The following is a 17,232-nucleotide window of genomic DNA, read 5'->3' as shown; positions in this document are numbered from 1 at the left end:
TTAAAAAGCTACGTGTTCCAGAACTAAACAAGTACTCTAACCACCACGGGCTGAAGCAGCATTTGAAAAGCAGCAAGAGTGAGAAAGTAAAGGCAATTGTAAGACATTCATGCTTACAGCAGAAGAGTCCTCTCAGAGCTGGCCAACCAACACTGAGAAATGCCAGGACATTGACACAAAAAGACAACAGGGCAAGTGCTGACAGCAGTGAAACGGATGAAAGTGACAATGATGAGTATGACAGTGATGCCATTGACTCTGGGGGAGAAGATGACTCAAGTGACGTCATTCTTGCATTCATCAATTCAGATGAGGAAGATGCCAATGAGAGGCCAAATGCCACACGCTCAGGGCGAGCCATAACTAGGAGATCCGAAATTGACTTCTCTTCGGCTTTTGATTTGTTTTTTAAACAACAGCTCTCTGTCGTATAGAGATTGTAAATATTGTCTTCATAGTGAGCACAATAACGTGAAGTAGGGGGATAATAGAGAAATATTAAAAAAGTTGAAATCTAAATATTTTTTGTTCAATTTTTTTTTGGGGGGGGGGTCATCCCCAAAAATGACCGCTATAAGGGGGGGCCATGTGAAAAAATTGGTAAGCTGAGGGGGGGTCATGCGATTTTTAAATGGTGCTTCCGAAATCCCACCAGCCCCCCCTCCCTCATAAAAAATGAACGGTCCCTTATTTAGGTTTTGTCAAAACTTGACGTCAGTATTGATGCTTGGTCACTACTAGCTAACAAGCTAACAAACAACCTTTGTTTTTCATTTCTTTTTCTTTACAAAGGATGCTATCTTCACCACAACGTGCATGCTTGTGTTGACGAACACTGTATTCCATCTCTCTCCCTTTGCCAAACACAAGCCATAGCTAAATAAGACTATACCTTCCTTGTTAATGTGTACGTGTGTTTTAGTTATTACAAATTGATATTTTCCGCAGGCTTTGACAAGGACCGTCATAATTAAAATTCGTCAAGAGAGATGAATGGTAGAGAAGTTAATCTCCCTTATAGACCTTAGATGAATGGTGGGGGAGTTTATCTCCCCTACAGACCTTAGATGAACGGAAGGAAGTTTATCTCCCTTATAGGCTTTAGATGAATGGTAGGGGAGTTTATCTCCCTTATAGACCTTAGCTTCAAGGTAATCCCTCTCAAGTTATTTTTAAACATAGTACCCAGTTCTTCGCCGGATAATGTTACCACACGTGTTGCTCGGATGTTTTCGTGGATTCTGTTAAGCCTCTTGTGCTGTCCGCGTTTGTAAAATATGCGTCACAGAGTTGGCTATTCTCAGACCGCCCTGAGATTTCCGAACCGGAAGCGACGTAAAAGTCATCTTACGAATAAGACCTTTATGGAAAATCAGCTCTTTTTATTTTCATCCTGTCTAATAAAAGTCGTGCTTTAACACGGTGTGAATGTAATTCATCAGCGAAGCTTTCAAAATACAAAAGTTTTCAATACATCCAAGGAAGGGAAATGATCGAGGCTCATCTCCGGTCAGTTCATATTGCAATTGACCAAATGTGATTTAGTTTGCGATTACCAACTTCAGCGGTAAAATACTCTAACCGCAATTGTTTTAATTAGCTTTGGATAAACTACATGATATATTTTATATGATTGCAGGTATCTCGGCTCAAATAAAATTCAACATCTCCCCACAGGAGCATTTTCCAAACAACAGGATTTGTACTTGTTGTAAGTATATTTATAAGGGTGTTAATGCATGTCATGCATGAACGGGGAGTAGGATTGCTTTGATGGTTCTTGGTCCAAAACGTTTGTTTTTTACCATACATTTATTATAGGGTCTTTTTTACACAGTGGGCAAATCAACTGAATGGCTATTGGTCAAGGAGTCTCGATTTCCTTCCCTCGTTTCATTTGTTGACAGACAAACTAACCTGCTTCTCATTGGCTTAGTGTGAGGTTTTTGCATTCAATTTACCTCTGGCAATGACAGGAATTTAAAAACTGTCAACCCTGCTCTGTGTGGCCCTTCGGAGTTTGAGGTCACTTTTAGGATATCTGTTTCATTACATAGCATTAGAAACTGAACGATAAATGCAAAGTAACAAGAGACTACTCAGCTTGAGACTAGAAAAGTTAATTCACCTAGAGACAGAGCCGTTTGGTCGATATTTTACACACAGGCTGCTAAAATTCTTAGCTTCTTTCCCGGGGAAGGGGAGAACTCTACCCCCTTTATTGGTCATAGAACACATCAAATGACTATTGAAGTTTTGCATTCTGTGCTCGAAACAACATCTTAGTGTTTATATCAGTAGTTTGTACGGTCGCGAAACGAGACAGGCACTCGCTCACGAGCTAATGTTACGTGACCTCATACGTTAGTTCCTGTTCGGTGAAGTTGTCCACCAGCAATCGCTTAGTCTTTTTTTTTTGGTAGAATTGTGATTATGCGTTACGTAACAATTTTGTATATGCTGTAGTTTGCAAGTTCAAGAGAGAAGACAGGGACTCACGTGTACATCTCACGGGAGCTCCTAAGTGCTTGATATAGTTGTTGTTTAGCCAGTCCAGTCCTAACACCATGATCTTACATTGTTCGGGCAATTTACAAACGGTTAAATGCTTAAAGAAAAATAAAATTTTCGACCTTTGCACTATAAAAAGGAACTTTGTTTATTTTGTTTGTTTATTTATTTATTTATTTATTTATTTATTTATAATATTTTTTTCGCAGGGATTTGGCGTCAAATGAGATTCAATATCTACCTAGAGGAGTATTCTCCAGCTTCTCGCGGCTTCATTACCTGTAGGTTAAAATGAAAAAAAAATTTAACCTTGCTACACAAAACATTTAGAACCTAGCAGTCTCAGATTTTGATTTCTATTCCGTTTTGTTTGTGATTTTGATTTTTGTATTCTTTTTAAAGTCATTACTTTTTAGTACTTAATGTTTAGTAGTTTAGTAGTTAAAAGTAACCCCCCCCCCCCCCCTCCGGCGTGCAAAGGTGGAAGGGATCAGAGTATGTATCTGAGATATACTTTGTGATTTCGGAAGTTTCAGTAGGGGTACCTTAAATCTGCCCCCTTTCCCGGCTAGATGAAAAACGTGGGGACGGGATACGGGATACGGGGTCCCGGGGTCTGTAGAAAACACTGAGCTGATGTAAAACACGGGGTCCCAGTGGAAAACGTGGGGTCTAAGTGGCAAACACGGCGTACATTTTTTTTTTCGTCAAAATATGAATTTTCCTCCCTAAGAGGAGAAGTCGACATTGTGTTAGTGTAAATTGCAGTGAAAATCAATTCAGCATCTCGAGGTGAAACGCGTTTCTCGATCAAAAAAGCAAATTAAACATTTTTTGAGAAAGAAAACCATTCAAGAGCCAACGTGTCGTGCATTGGTTTTCTTTTGGGGCGTTTATTTCGTTTTTTAGCAGCAACTTGCGTGTGGATAACATAGGGTCTAATAATAAAAGCACAAAGCAACATAACGCACCTCTGCACGGTATTCTGTGAAGAAAATATAAACTAAGGAAATTTAATTACATACAATTATATTTTTTTGAAAAAAAATCAAAAAGTAGTTGTTTGAACAGTGAGCGCTATAAATTTTTATACCATGACAAATGCGTATATCAAGTTACCACAGTTGCCGTATTTGCTCGATTAAACGCCGGTTACCTTGTAAGTAGGTCCTCAAGAAATGGCTACAAAAATTACCATAGAATATAAGGAATGAACGTCGCTCGAGCTTACCTAATTTCAAATGTAGAAATAAAATATGCCTGGACAAGCCGGGCCAAATTTGAAACAAAAGCTAGGGGAGTTTAAAGGGTTATTAATCGAGAAAATACAGTAACCTTCTTAAAATGCCAGTTCCAGAATAAATTCTGGTGTTCTTTAAAATAGAACAGAAGTCGACACAGTACAGTAGTTGCTCGCATTAATTTCACCCCGAATAATCTCCACTCTATAGATTTCGTTTTTGGTGTCGCAATACACATGAGTTTACAAAAACTAGACGCTTTGCTGCGTGTACACAGGCAGTCGTTATACTGAGAAGCAATAGCTATATTGCAATTGAGCTAAATGTTCTGCATTTAAAGTTGTACGAAATTCAATCGAATTGATGTGCTTAGCTATTCTGCTTTTGATTGTATTTCTTGGAATCGATTAATATATAGCTTATTACTCGTTTGCAAGTCTTTAGGGTGTGAAATTCAAGTCAAGGTCTTTATATCAACCTTTAAACGTTTCAGTCTATTTTCCGTAGCCTTTGTCGTTGCTATTTGCGTTTCTCAAGCAAGCGAGACATTTTGAATTTCATAGTTATGGCTATGCGTGACATAGACCTACGAACGCGGTTGTCGAAATCATATACTTATCTCGTGATTTTTAGCCCATTTAGAAGATAAAGTATTAGGAAAAGTGCTTATGTAAATGCTTGTTTGTTCAGTACAGATAATCAGTCGCCTAGATAGCCAAAGTAAGTTCCAGATGCATGTTTACAATATTTTCCGGCCGCAAATTTGTAGGCGTACCGCGGTTCCATACTGGTCTCTGTAAATTTGTGCAAAATATTTCGACGAATATCTGAGCTTGGGAAAACGCACAGACTTAAAAATTCGACGAGTGTCATCTATATCAATCTCCTATAACATCACAATTTCTTGATTTTATCCACCAAATGGTTTTCGAATAAATTTTTTAATTGCGTCAGGATTGCGTGACAGTGCAAGCCAAGAATTGTTTTGCTGTGGTCAACATACATTAGTTTCTTTCAGCTTAAATGTACAATAATTCGCTACATGAGTTTCACTTTTGTTAAGACACGTAACTCTGTTACAAGCTAATAACGAGAGAATATCGTTTAGTTCGAGATTTTATCTTTATTTATACTTTACGAAGTTTCTCAGAGCCGTGTTACTTAGGTGTACTCGAACAGATGAATTCGTAAACAAATTCTCTAACCTTTCTGCTCTTGTTGCTCAGACTTTTTTGAGCTCGTGCTGGGATTCTGCTTGGTTCACGATCACGTCTAAAAATACGAAGACGCTTCTGAAGATGCTTTTTATCAAGTTGAAGAGTTGATAGCCCCCCGGTTGATGGCTCCTTTGGTATAACATGATTCATGATTCACTCAAAATGTTCGCTCGTAAATTGATCTCTCGTACGGCTTGCAGCGACCCGTTCCGAAAACGCTTAACGTCCTTTAGTGTTGGTCTACCTGGAACGGTGTGTTCGTTTGTATGTGATTTCATTGCCCTAGAAATCATGGAATCCGTGCTAACTTTTCTCGACGACAACCTCTGTAAATTCCATGTGCTGTACGCATGCACAAGTGGCCCATGCGCTTTAGAGACCAGACGGCGATTTGTGACTGAACGTGGAAAAAAAAAAAAAAAAAAAAAAAAAAAAAAACGGAGCCGAAATTTAAACCCAGGCCTCACTGCCTGGGTAAAAATGTAGCTCTAGTGAAGTCAAAATGTTATTCCCTTGCATCAACTACCGACTGAGACCTTACTAGCGATATACCACAGTCGTTTAATAAATGATCGGACTCCAATTACTTTTGTCGTATTTCATGTAGCTGTTGTGTACATTAGTCGCGCGCTTCAAACGCTCAGTTCTGCAGTCGGGAGTGAAGCTCTTAGCAGTTGTATGGAGAGACTTTCTCATGGTTAAAGATACTAAGCAAAACAATCTTTATTATAACATTATATACAATACAATGCAATGCAAGTTTATTGTGTCGTACGCTTATTCAGGTGTGACATGACATGATGCCTTAAAAGAAAACCAAGGTCGGACACGTTGGCTCTTGGATGTTTTTTTTTTTTTTTTTTTTCGCAAGAAATGTTTAATTTTCGTTTTTTTATCGAGAAACGCGTTTCACGCCGAGATGCTAAATTGATTTTTATTGCAGTTTAAACTAACAAAATTGCGACTTCGCATTTTAGGGGGGAAAGTTCATATTTTGCCGAAAGCAAATGGTGCTCCGCGTTTTCCACTTAAACTCCGTGTTTTCCACTCTCGTGTTTTATACAGACTCCGGGACCCCGTACCCTGGCCCTACATTTTTCATCTAGCCCTTTTTTCCAGTTTGATAAAACAACATTGCAGAATAAGCACCTTTTTACTGGATGAAGTCTTCATCGAGTTACGTTGTTTTCTACGTTTATGAGCAAATGATGGAATCCAAGATCTCGGATCCAATAAAAACGATCCAGTGGACTTCAAGACACTTTGTTATGTTATATGACGTCTCAGCTAAAAAAAAAAGACATAATAACCTTGATATGTCTCATTAAAACGAAACCCATGGCTGGGCTTCATTCCTGCCACCCCACTTCCTCCCTCCCACCCCTTCCTTCCCCACGAGGATTAAACCTACTGACATACTTTTTGCGTAACATTTCTCAGATTTCTGCACAGCAACCTTATAAGCACAATATCAAATGAAACATTTTCCAACCTCGAAACCCTTAGATATTTGTAAGTATGCAAACTGAAAACATTCAAAGCACCACCTCCATTATGGACACTGTAGGTAGAAGTTTCAGTTGCCCATCAGAGACACATTGCGTCTTGGACAGTGATATAATTTTGTGATCTCGATGAATAACTTAATGCAACTTTCTGTAGCCTCAAGTAATATTCACCGCCTAGCCTTCAAAACTAAATAAAAGCTTTAAAATCTATAGTGAAATCATTCTGTCATTCTGTGCTGTCCTAGCCCCTCTAAATTCGACAAGACCTTTATGCCTCAACAGTTTTTTTTTTTTCAATTTAATTGCTATAGCTACCAGCCCAGTTGATATATCATAACATGCTTTCTGTGTGGCAGTGATTACTACTCAAGTATCGCAAATATTTTTGTAAATCCCATACTGAGTGCTGCAATATAGCTGTGGAATCAATTTGAAATTGATAATGAAATGTCTGGATTTCAATTTTATTAGATTACTCAGTGAGAATCGTCTCCAGGAAATCCCTGATCAGGCATTCAAGACCCTGACAAATCTGAAGATACTGTACGTAAAAATTGAATCATGCTCAACTGAATTAACAAAATATACATTATAAATTGCGGAGACTTTGCATACTGTAGGTAATCGCTTGATTTTCAGTGTCTTCTGGAACAAAGAGAACAAGAAAAGTTATAGGAACATCTTCTGAAATATCCTGAAGATAAAATTTTGCATTATCTTTGGATTACCATCAACATTCTTTCACCGGCTGTTTTCGAGTGATTTTCGATAATTTTTCTTCTTTTTTTTTTCTCCTTGTTTTTTTCATACGGAGTACGATGAAGTTAGTTTAAATGATAACCTTGCTTACAATACTAACATTACCTACAGCAACAACATTGCTTACAATATTAACATCGTACGAGAGATTAAGTCAGGAAAAGAACGATAGCCTCAACGTTTTGGGGGCTGGGTAGTAAATATAAAATAGTGCGACTTATGTCAGTATTGCTAACCTAGTTAGAGTTACGGATGTAGATTGAAGGATCCATTTCTAAAAATTGTCTCGCTAAAAGATTAAAAGAAGTTTATTTGAAGGATAAACTTCTAAGTATCCGACTTCAGCACGGCGATATCCATGGGGATAGTTTCCTAGTAACAATCGAACGTTTTCTACACTGTAAGTTGCTGACCGAGTGTTAACCCCCTCGGCTTTTGGACCAAGCTTGGGCCAAAAATACAATAGAAAAATCGAGGATCCGTAAACTTGACAATATGGACCAAGAAGATAAGGTTAGTAACATATCTCTGTTGCGCGGAGTGCCGGAGTGCCGTCTGCCAAAAGCATCCTGACTAGTAAGCAAACTTAGTGAGTTATGGCAACAGAGAATGATATGGTATAGGTTATCGTCTCTTGGTTATGGACGTATTTTTCTTTCTTTCTTTTTTTTTTTTTCCTGTCATTTTTGTTCAGGTTAGTCTGATTTGATTATAATTTCATAATTCTAAAATGTCATTTTTATGTATTTTCTAGATTGCTTTCAGATAACCCTATCAAGACTATTGGATCACAGGCCTTTGCCTGCGATCCACATCGAAAGATTTTGATGTAAGAAAGCCTACTAATTGTTATTATAGTTTAAAATTAAAGTTTCCGTTGACCTCATTGGCCAAAAATGATCACGTGGTACGGTCTTGTGAGAGCAGATCGATCAGGCGATGGAAAAGGCCATAAGCGTACTATTAGACGATTCTTCTCGCTCAGGGAAGTGGCTCAGGAAACACAGCTTTGTGCTACAACGTTTAGCATGAAGATAAAACACAAGTCACCCTCTTAAATTCTAAAGGAAAATTCATTATACGACGAGGGAATTCCTCGTTAGATTTCATGCGAAAAACCCGGCGATGTCGCAGGTGGAATTCATGAGTCAGGTTACGAATTTTCCTTGAATCGCATACCTTTCTTTTAAACAAATTTAGCCTGGGTGCCACGTGTGCCAATGATCCGGGGGGAGAAGGCAGAGATTTCAATTCTCGACAATCTTCATTGGCAAAAAAACGAGGCTGATGAATAAAACAATGGTTCTCAACTGTTTTGACCACTAAATTAAGCCAACATACATCAACAGCTTATAAATTACCTTGAATGACTGGGTGTCACGTGTGTCAATGATCCGGGAGGAGAAGGCATGGCATTTCAATTCTCGACGATCTTCATCGCATGAAAATAAGGCTACTAAATGAAACCATGGTTCTTAACAGTTTTGATCACCAAATTAAACCAAAAGACATCAACAGCTTATAAATTGAATGTTTGGTTCATTTAAATAGACTTTAGGTAATAGCGACTTCTGAAAATAGCGTATTCCTTAGCTTTTTTATTTACGTTCAATGATCTGACTTCAGAACCTGCAGTTGAATTTGAACTCGTTTTTTTGTTAGTTTTCCCTAGGTTATTCACTAAACGAATGAGAAACTGAGGAGTTAGAAAAATATACAATTGCTGCCAGGTATGCAAAGGATACGAGCGTTGCCATGCACAGAAAAGTTTGCAAAAGGTGCCAAATAAGGGAATCCTGTAAAAGATCAGTTTTGGTTTGACTTCAAAAGTGTGATCTGTAAACAAGTTTTGCTGCTGTATCAGTAATTGTTTTAGCTCCCAAGAAGCTCCAAGAGAGTTTTTTCTCCACGGTCTTGGTGAATGCATAGAGTTTTTTTGAATGAAGGAAGTCCTCTACAGGTGAAAAGCGCCCGGCCGCTTTCCATTTCTGGAACATAATTCTCTGGTTGGAAGTCCTCATATACCCATATTTTCATCAGATCTCTTCGTGAATTATATTTTCATTCTATGGTAAAACACTTGAAACCTTTATTCCATGGTACTCCTTGGACCAAACCGATTATGCATGATGGCTTCCACTGTGCAAATCAGGGGCATGATGAACAGTCAAAGAAGACAAGCAGAATTACTGGATTGTTAAGAAGACAGAGAAGACATTTTCCTGTATAGCAAATGAGCAGGCACATGGGCAAAATAATGCCATCGTCAAGGGTTCTAGTGGTGCACTGGGCTAAATCGCACGCCCAACGGTTTTTAAAGACGGATGGTTTCTGGCGCAGGGTTTTTGTTTGTTTGTTTGTTTGTTTGTTCAAGCACAGTACCTCGCTGAAAATGACCCCATGCTGACAAGTCGTTAAAACACCATTAAAGTGGCATTTCTGCACAGAAGATATTCCAGATGCAGGTGCTTAAAATGGCAGACACGTGATGAAAACATTAGGAATCTTTTATTGAGGGGACAACGTAGAAGAGCTTGTGAACATTGGAAATGGAGATTGTGCATCAGGTGTTGTAACCGCGCATTGAAGTCCATCTAGAGTACGGGGCAGAATCGGGACAAGAATTTTGTGATTATAAATACAATGATCGAAAATAGAATTGTGTCTATTAATAATACCATTACCTTTTTACGTAAAAAAAAATGTAATGTGTGTGTGTAATTTGTTGTCGTTAATTTGTGTAATGTATGTTACGTTGTAAGTAATGCATTGTAAAATCTAATAATAAAAAAATTGTGAATAAGCCAATTGTAATTTAATTAGGAGATTGTATATTGTAAGATATGTATTGTAACTAGTGCATGTATAAATAGTGTAAGAATAAGAAGTGTAAGTAACAAGTACCGTGTAAATGTAAATGTAAGTATAATATTAGTATTGTAAGTAGTGTAAGTGTTCGTCCTGTAAACAAAATTCCATTTCAAACAAAAAATTAATAATACCACCAAGAAAAATCTGTCTGTACATAGATAGCCACCCAGCATATCGAAGTGGAAAGCTTGGGGAGTTTTTCATACACAAAAACTAACCCTAGTACCTACCATCTCTATACGAGTTTGGGAAGCTACGATTTAGGAAGAAGTCAGACCTCTTGACATACGTTAAGCCTGCCAGTACAAAGCAGCCTGGCGCACCTCCACTCTATGATTGTCGGATCTTTGATGGCTCAGTTGTGTCCACAACTGTTTGATAGCTAAGCTGAAAACACCTTTATTTCGTTCATTATAAATAATCGACAATCAAGTAATCGAGTGGTCATTGTTTGGGATACATACAAGGTGAACATCATCCGGCAAAGATGGCTAGGTGGAAAACGAGGGGCCGGGGTTTCGGGGTACGGGGTACGGGGTCCCGGGGTGTGGAACACACGGTGTGCGGAAAACACGGGGTGTGGAAAACACGGGGGGAACATTTTTTCGCTAAAATATGAATTTTGCTCACTAAAATAAGGACTCATTGCTATTTTAAATTGCAATGAAAATCAGTTCAGCTTCTCGGCGTGAAATGCGTTTTTCGATCATAAAGGCATATTAAACATTTCGTGACAAAGAAAACCATTCGAGAGCCAACGTGCCGTGCAGAGGTTTTCTTTTGCATGGGGCTTTTATGTTATTTTTTGCAGTGACTTGCGCGTTTTTTTTTTTTGTTTTTGTTTTTTTGTTTTTGTTTTTTTTCTTTTTTTATGTACCTTTGAACGAGACTGATGAAATAATAAAGATTGTTTTGCCTGCTATCTTAAATCATGAAAAAGCCTTTCTATACAAATAATCACATTTCGACTGGTCATTATTTATCGCCTGGGGGGTGACAGAGGAGTTTCGGCTAAAGACAGTAACATTTAGCTGATACCCCATTTAAATGTTATTTTATCAAAGTATCCCCCTCATAACAAATTTCATGATACCCCTCAATGTCTTCGCACACATATTCAGCTTTCTACATGTATATTTAGTGCTTTTAACGGTCATGTGATAGTAATATTTCTAATCATGATGCTGACTTACAGGTTAATGAAGCCGCCATGGTGCAGTCACTTGATCCGTGTCTTCCTGATATCTGATCAGGGTTCTAACAGAAGTTAGAGGCGTCAGAGGCGTCCAATTCAGCATAACAGGAGACATAAATTAAAGTGAGGCCCGATTCGCCCGAAGGGGCAAGCCAACGTACGGACTCGGGGGTATCTTCCCCCAGGAAATTTTGAACTTTTAGGTAGTCAAAGATGCGATTTCACGTATTTTGGGGGGCAAAGTGTTACGGAAAATTAGTTGTTCATGATCATAAAATTAGACGTAACAAGTAGCGCTGTATCACCTTTTATTATTTATTATTTTCTTCTTGAAACGTCTCAGTCTGCAAGTTTTAATTTATTGTTCTATGTATACAAATTTCAATGACCGGAACAGGTGGCTACATTCGATTTTACAGTCTGTAGAATTTCGCCGTTCCACTGAGAGCCCTGTGACTGATGTCAGTTGACATACCAGCAACTAACCATACCAAGTGTTTGGAAACTGCAAAGTTACATTTTAGAGTGCCAAATAGCTGACTACCAAGTCTTTATGGGCATGTGACATGTAGTGATTCTCTTTTCTGGGCTCTCAGTTATGACTGATTCCCCCCCCCCCCCCCCCCCGTCATCCTAAAAATCTAATGATCCCCGAAAAATCCTCCGCGCGACCCCCAACACCCACCCCCCCCTCCAGGAGTCTGATCAGTTATGAATCGTTAGTGAGGTTCCAGTCGATAGTTAATGTGAAGGGAACAACATTTTGATTTCACTAGAACAACCTTTTTTTTGTAAACTCGTGTGTAAGGAGACACCGAAAACGAAATCCACATTCGTAATAGTGGAGATCATTCGCGCTGAAATAAACGCAAGCAACTACAGTAAGGGGCCGACTTATGTTTTACTTAAAAGCACACCAGAATTTATTTTGGAGCTGGCATTTCAAGAAGGTTACTGTATTTTCTCGATTAATAACTCTTTAAACCCCTTTAGCTTTTTTTTTGGCTAGGCCACGCATATTTTATTTTGTTTATTCTTTATATTTTATGGTAATTTTTGTCGTCATTTCTTGAGGCAGGTAACCGGCATTTAATCGAGCAAATACGGCAACTGTCCCTTTTCATGGTTAAAGGTACTAAGCAAAAATTCTGTATTATTTTAAGATTTTTTTTAAAAGTTAAAACAAAAATCCACGCAAGTTACGGCGAAAAATAAAATAGACGCCTCATGCAAAAGAAAACCACTGCACGGCACGTTGGCTCTTGAATGGTTTTCTTTCTCACGAAATGTTTGAGAAACGCGTTTCACGCCAATATTTTGATTGCAATTTAAACTAACAAAATTTCGACTTCCCATTTTTACTATTTTTGGCGAATAAGAATGGTTCTTCGTTGTTTTTCACGAAGACCCCGTACCTCATACCCCGCGGCCCCGGTCCCGCGTTTTCCACCTACCCTGGCAAAGATTCAGCCAGGGAGAAGAGGACTAAAGTTCAGAAAAAGGTGACAGCTGACACCAAGATTCCTCCAAACTGGAAAGCATTTTCCTCAGCTAGACAATACCAGCCATAAAGACCTCTTTTCCCCGCTGACAAGCATAGTTGCAAACTTCAAGTTTCCAGAGATCAAGGAAGTAAACTTTACCTCCGACGAATCCAGTGTTGAAAGCAGAGACTGTTCTTTTATACAGAAATGCGTCCACTAGGGAGCTGACACGAGGATAGCTGTTCATGTTCCACAGGTGCTGAACAATGTATACAGTCAGGTTCTCCTGCGCACAGGGGATACAGGTGTTATTGTCATAATGATAGGGCTTTTTCATTATACAGTATTCATCTGCAGTGAAATCTAAATTGGTTCGGACATGGAGAAATATGTCCAGTACATCAGTGTGAATTTCACTTACGAATTTCTTGGCCCTAAAACATATCTGACATATTTCCTGATAGTGCCGACATATCGGGCAATAATTTTATTCGTCGATTAAACGCAACAACCTCCTGTTTCTTGGGAAGGGTAAGAAGTCTGCTTGCGACGCATAAAAGTTGTTCACTGCCGACATGACGGAGGCATTTAATTTCCTGTAAGATCACCCTTAATATGTGTTGACCAAGCATGATTCCATTTTCAAGCTTCTGGACCGATTTACTGATCACAGTAGTTCTTTACAACAAGACCAGCAATGGGCTAAATGTAAATGAATCCCACAAAGAAATCTTCATAAACAAAAACAGTCCCTAAGGGGAACATACCTCGTACACGGATAAATTGCGTGTGTGTTTCATTTCGACCTATCCTATTGCTTTTATATTAATAAATCTGTAACGAAAGGGACAGAAGTAACAAAGTTGATTTCTAATTTTGCTTATGTAGGACTTACTATTACAGCACGCTTTAAAATCGGAGAAGTTTACCAAAGTAGCATCTCAGTGCACAAGCCTGTAGATGGTTTCTTGACCAGAGGGATGAAAACGAAAGGTTATTACTCTAGAACTCCAACGCATTGAAATCAATACTCATTCTATTGAAACAATTGTTCAGTTAGCATAAACTTGAGCGATAACTCATTTTTTGACCTACGCGAGAGCCTTCTCGGGCCGTCATTTTAATGTCAGGGAACGCATAAACTTGGAAAATTAAATGTGCTCTATAACAAAATTTGAAACCCTGTCGAGCTTAAACGTTGGAAAACGTCAAGTTATTACAGGGTCTTAAATCTGATTAATTTTAAACTTCAGAAGGATTGGTGATTTTTAGTTTTGGAAAATGGTGTCGTCACATGAAAACGAGCAATAGGAGCCATAGCCTGCCTTGAGCTCTTTACATGTGGCTGGAAACAAGGATGTTCTGGCAGATGCAAATATTCCAAAGCTAATCTCCTTCTATTAAGATCACTAACCTGATCATAATAGAATATGTTCAAAACTCCATGTTACCTGTCAGTTTTCAAAGTTGTTTGTGATAACTGGAAACACCCAGACGCCCACCCCTGAATACTTGATTTCATTTCAGTAAAGCTTGCTGTAAATCTATTTTCATCGTACGACTTTCAGTTTTCAAAATAAATATATCAATACATGATGTATGTGCTCTTCTTTACTCTATTCTGTAATGACATTGTTGGTCCATATTAAGTGTGCGCGAGAAATATTGGCACGTGATTGTCACGTGACTGCATCATAAGTACGAGTGCTATTTCTTTGTGAAATGAAAAGAGTACTCAAATAATTATTTCTGTTTCTGAACAAATTTTTACCGATTAGAAACATCTGACTGTTTTTCCAAAAACATCCCGCGGATATAAACCCCTTCATTCATGTAACCTCTGATTTTGTTGTTGTTGTTGTTGGCTTTCCTAATGGCAGCACCTTGTAAGGCTTAGCTAGCATGAAATGTAGAGAACTTATTTCTGTACGTTTCACTTATTCATTTATTTCTTTTTAATCATTTATCGCTACCCCCTCCCCCCTGCATTATTCAATTGGCGTTAAGTTTAGCCCAGGCTATACTCGACTGATTTTCAGGTCGCGCCGTGACTCGGAGAAGGCGCTGATCTATTAACGTTCTACTACTGCTGTCTAAAGGAAGTCTGCCCGAGGACATCATTAAGTCCAATGAAGGCGCAAGTCTAACGCTTTGCTAGCAAGCGTCGTCCATTATCGTACATGAAAGGGCCCTGAAATGTACTGAAGCGGGAAGTCATTTAGTCCCGCAATATTGGGCCGTTAGCACTGTTGCGATAATAATGTGCTCGCTTTAGACAGCAAAGAACTTTAGCTGCATCAATTAGGACTTAGAAGTGCAATGGACTAGACATTTGTAGCTGCTGTTGACGTTATCTGGGTTGAACTTTGATGCGGCTTAAGACTTTCCCACACGATGAAATTCAAGTACATTCGGGACATTGCTATTTCCGAGCAAACAATGGCCACAAACCGAGTGAATAAAATCTCGTCAAAGGCCGATCGTGGGTAGAATTTCCTTGGTTCATCAATTTTAGGCGTTTTCGGCCTAGGTAACTATCAGAACTGTCTTTGATTCGGAAGTGCGGAAGAGATTTACTTCTGTGACTTCCGGTCGATAATTGAAGTACCGACGACACACGGAGTGTTCGTTTACTCATAATTATGGCCTCGTTTGTTTCACGTTTAATCGATTCTCAATGTAGGAAGCTCTTGTTCAGTCCATTTAGGACGATGCAGGCCTTTAGAAAGCTGTAGATCAGCTCTCCGCCGAGGTTTTGATATGTGTACGTTTTTGTTGATTTAGACGCGAATTTCATGTTGAAAGCTCTCTTAATTGTACAGTTCATGATACAGTGAAAAGACGGTAAATTTCAAAAGGCATACAGGAGAGATATTTGCTTTTATTTGAGCCTTGTGGAAAGGTAGCTCTAGGACATAATTGTATCAAGATCATCAGTGACAAGTCAAATTCTGTGGCTATGGATTTGCGAACACAGACAGACATATTTTAAAACATTTAAATGTACATGCCTCGTTTTCATGCTAGCAAGGAGTGACACAAATGAATTGCTGTCATGCCCCCACCACCCCCCGATAATCAGATCATGTGGCACCCAGCCTAAATTTGCTTGCAGTATCGTAACGAGTTTGTGTGCCAAATAGGGTTAAAGATGTGCTAAAGATGTCCAGTCGTTAACGATTTTTTCACCCTTAACCACCTCACTATAAAACGTGAAGTTTTTAAACTTCACGCTTTATAGTGAGGTGGCTAAGGGTAAAAAAAAATATTATTAAAATAAATGTACTTAAAATTATCATTAAGTATTATTAAAATAATACTTCGAGAAAGAATTAGAAAACGTCATTTGAAGTAGATTTCAGTTAAAATTCTACTAAAACGATTAGATTATTCGCTCTTAATTTCTTTGAGGTGATAGTTGATGAGGCTGAAGATCTCACCATGCAACTATCACCCCATAGAAATCGAGAGCGAATCATCTAATTGTTAGATAGTTTACAGTTAATACTTTGGGATTTACAAACTATATTTTAGACCCTCTTTAAAAAGCTAGAGACCAACTCTTCGCCGGCGTTTTGATATGTGTAGGTTATGCGTAGGTTGTTGTATTAATTTAGACTTGCAATTTAATGTTGAAAACACTGCTAGTTAAAGTGGTACAATGATCAAATTTTTACCCCCTGATTTTTTAAGTGTATCACATAGAATTCCATAAAATAATAAAAATGCCGTTTACCATTTGTAAATATCTGCATTAGTTCCGGAGATATTTAAGTATGAAAAATGTGCAATGAAATATGCAAATGAATGACTGACTGATGACGTCATACACTCAAACCAATATGATATCACACAGACAGACAGACAGACAAACAAATTATTTCAACATGGTATCTCTTCGATTAAAAAGAATTGGTTTCCAAGAAAGCCGTGCTAAGAAATTACTAAAAATAATTCAATTACAAAATTTCATGATATATCGATATATCATGAAATTTTGTATATCACGTATATAAATGAAGCTATCTCGGTCAATTTGCACCACAGACCATTGGTACTTAGTAGGCTATTGGTTCTATAAGAAACACACCTATGGCCTACAGCTCTAAAAAGTTATGTTCCCCTGGCAACTCACTTTTCCAGTCCCCACCCACTTTATTTCAATATGTTAGTGATTTTCCGCTCAAAAAACATTAAACGAGGCCGCGAACTCGAACAAGACATATTTATATGCTTACTGGATCATGCATATGAGACACCATAAACAAAATCAAAATGGAACACCAAAGGGGGCCAGAAAAGCCTTTAATATTGGGGAGGTCTGGAAACCAGTATGTTGCCATGATAAAAAAACTGTTAAGCTGGTATTGTGGAGCATATTTAGTAGGATTTTACTGCAAAGAATCAAACATTTCTGATACAAATTGGCTGAGATATCTTTCTTCT

Source organism: Orbicella faveolata, unplaced genomic scaffold, assembly GCF_042242905.1.
Source record: "Orbicella faveolata isolate gen_17 unplaced genomic scaffold, um_ofav_v1 contig_46, whole genome shotgun sequence".
Taxonomy (NCBI): Eukaryota; Metazoa; Cnidaria; class Anthozoa; order Scleractinia; family Merulinidae; genus Orbicella; species Orbicella faveolata.
The sequence above is the reverse complement of the archived record's forward strand: the minus strand, read 5'-3'. Positions refer to the sequence as shown.